Consider the following 3,220-nt stretch of genomic DNA (forward strand, 5'->3'; position numbering starts at 1 on the left):
TATAGTAGCTCTTTTTGTGGTGGCCAAAAGCTGGAAATTGAGGGCATGCCCATCAAATGGGGAATGACTAAACAAGTTTGGTATATGAATGTAATGGACTAATATTGTGCTATAAGAAATGATGAACAGGCATACTTTAGAAATTCCTGGACTTACATGAACTGATCCTGAATGAAGTGAACAGAATCAGGAGAACATTGTTCATACAGACAGCCACAGCATTGGTAAGAGAGGGTGGAGGGAGGGGGAAATTTTTTTAATTTTTTTTTTTTTTTTGCTTTTTGGATGGGGGAGGGCGGGGCAAGTGGGGCTAAGTGACTTGCCCAAGGTCACACAGCTAGGAAGTGTTAAGTGTCTGAAGCTGGATTTGAACTCAGGTTCTCCTAACTTCAGGGTCAGTAATCTATTCAATATGCAACCTAGCCACCCCTAGGAGGGGGAAAATTTTAAAACTTATGGAATTAAGAGTTGATAACTAAAAATAAATTGGAAAATAAAGAAGTCCAAGCTGGAGTTCTCCATTTACTCAGCCCCTCAGATTTCCATGGCTGTAGTAAAGCCCTACAACTCCATTTGGACCATTCTCACTACCCTGGAGCACTTTGCTTGTGCCTTCAGGTAGATAATGAGACTATGATATCTGGTATAGAAACCTTGACACTGAGCACCCAATCTACACTTATCTGAATTGCCTTATTAGCCAAATTGTGTCCTTCATCACTACCTCTCCCTGATTTGATGGGGCCCTCAATGTTGATCTGACAGAATTTCAGACCCACTTGTTGCCCTGTTCTCATATTCATTCCCTGCTGGGCACATATTCCCCAGTCATCTCTGCTGAAAAAGTCTACCATGAGCAACTTTCCATAACAGAGATAACCAATATTAAGCCTGACAACCAGATAGTGAAATGTGACCCTTGCCATGGTAAATACATGGCTTGCTGCCTGCTCTACCACAGTGATGTAGTTCCCAAAGATGTCAATGCCACTATTGCCAGCATCAAGACAAAGTGTAGCATCCAGTTCGTGGATTGGTGCCCAACACATTTCAAGGTTGGCATCAATTAGCCTCCCCCTGTGGTTCCTGGTGGTGACTCAGCCAGGTACCTACAGCAAGCTATGTGCACATGACAACACCACAGCTATTGCTGAGGTCTGTGCTCACCTGAACCACAAATTTGATCTTATGGGTGTAAAGCATGCCTTTGTCCATTGGTATGTGGGGGAGGGCATGGAGGAAGAAGAGTTCTCTGAGGAATGGGAGGATATGGCTGTTCTAGAGAAAGATCAGGAGGAGGTTGTTATGGATTATGTTGAAGGAGAGGGTGAAGAGGAAGGAAAAAAGTACTAGTTACCCCTTTGATACAACTCTGCAACTCCACACATTTAACGTATCTGTTACCTAGGCAATGATTGAGAAGGTACCATGATGATACAAAGGCAGCCTTGATAGTATAGCTAGCTACTGGGTTAGTTTGTCTACATTATCAAAATTGTGATCATGTCTAAGCTTTCCATGTGTATCTATAAAAAAAAATTCATCATGTGTATGAAATTAAAGGCATTAAGGAAAAATGCAAAAAAGAAACTTACAATTTATATGACCATCCCTGACACCAAACATTCTATATTTTTCTTCTCTTCCTTAGTTTAACCCCTTGAGAAAGGCATGAAGACTAGGGACATCCACTTTTCTTTCCACTCCTACTCCCTCTACAATTAGGCTTCCAACTTCATCATTCAACTGAACTGTCTCTCTCCAAAGGCAGTAGTTATTTCTTTTAAAAAATTATATTTTAATTATTTAAAATATAATTTAAAAAATTTTAAGATCCAAATTCTTTCCCACCATCCAGTCTTTCCCCCACTCAATGAGAAGGCAAGGAATATGATATCAATCATACATGTGAAGTCATACAAAACTTATTTCCATATTAATCATGTTGCAAAAGAAGCAAGACAAAAAGTAAGTGAAAAAAGTATTCTTTGATATGTACTCGGAGATTATCAGTTCTCTCTCTGGATATAGTAAGCTTTTTTTATCATTCTCTTAGATTATTATGTTGATTAGAGTAGGTAAGTCATTCATGATTTTTTATCGTTACATTATTGCTATTACTATGTACAATATTCTCCTTGGTTTTGCTCACTTTAGTTTGAATAATTTTTTATAAGTTTTCCCAGGTTTTCTGAAATCATCCCCCTCATCATTTCTTGTAGCACAATAGCATTCCATAATGATTTTATAGTACAACTTGTTCAGTCAGTCCTAAAGTTATTCCTCAAATCCTGATTCTTTGTCATGGTAAAAAGGACTATGATAAGTACACTTATACATATAAGTACTTTTCTTTTACCTCTGGCATAGAGAATGGCTGGTGGTATTGCTGGGACATATAACTTTTGGGGCATAGTTCCAAATTGTTTTCCATAATCGTTGGGCCAGTTCACAACTTCAGCAAAAGTGCATTTACTACTTCTATTTTTCCAGATTCTCTCCAGCACTTATTTTTTTCTTTTTTTGTCATCTTAGGCAATATGACAGGTGTGAGATGCAATCTCAGAGTTATTTTAATTTGCATTTCTCTAATCAAAAGTTTAGAGCATTTTCTCATATGACTTCTATCAATATCTTTGAATTCTTCTGAAAACTGTTTCCTCATATTTTTTAACCTGTAATGGCAAACAAACAAGTACTTAGTGCCTTGTTTCAGCTGAGCCTTGCCCCTGATTATATCAAGCCTTTGTTAAGAAACAGAACTTGTGAATCCCACAGTGAAAGGGAATTGCCAAAGACAGAAACAGGAAGGACATAAGAATTGGGTGGAACAGGGAGGAGCTAATGACCAGATTAAAAGTTGAGCACAAGCTGGGAGAGAGGACTGAGAAGGGAACACTTGTGGTGGCAGAGTTGAGGAGAAAACTTGTGGTATCTTGGCACGCTATTTGTCTGTTCTGTTTATGTTGAATTGTGTTTGTAATACTTTGTATAGAAGCCTTGGGCCCTTACTGGAAGCCCTGAAAAAGGATTTTCTTGTTGTCTGTTTACAGAAGTCCTGGAGGAGGGTTTAAGAGGTCCTGGGACCATACTGATGATGTGTTTTGAGTTCTCAGACCTTGTTTGTGGGTCTGTGTTGATTTCACAGGCAGAAAGTGAATGGATGATGGTGCCAGAAATGTGCATGAATGTTGTTTTGGTTCTGTTAAGCTTTGTCTTT

General features: G+C 38.8%; 1 pseudogene; it reads left to right on the top strand.

The window, feature by feature from the left end:
* Window positions 1-487: 487 nt before the first annotated feature.
* LOC138152841 (tubulin alpha chain-like) lies at window positions 488-1,353 on the top strand (annotated as a pseudogene).
* Window positions 1,354-3,220: the final 1,867 nt, after the last annotated feature.

Source organism: Petaurus breviceps, unplaced genomic scaffold, assembly GCF_028583685.1.
Source record: "Petaurus breviceps papuanus isolate PSGF00001 unplaced genomic scaffold, PetGlider_PUasm1.0 90977, whole genome shotgun sequence".
In the NCBI taxonomy this organism is placed as follows: domain Eukaryota; kingdom Metazoa; phylum Chordata; class Mammalia; order Diprotodontia; family Petauridae; genus Petaurus; species Petaurus breviceps.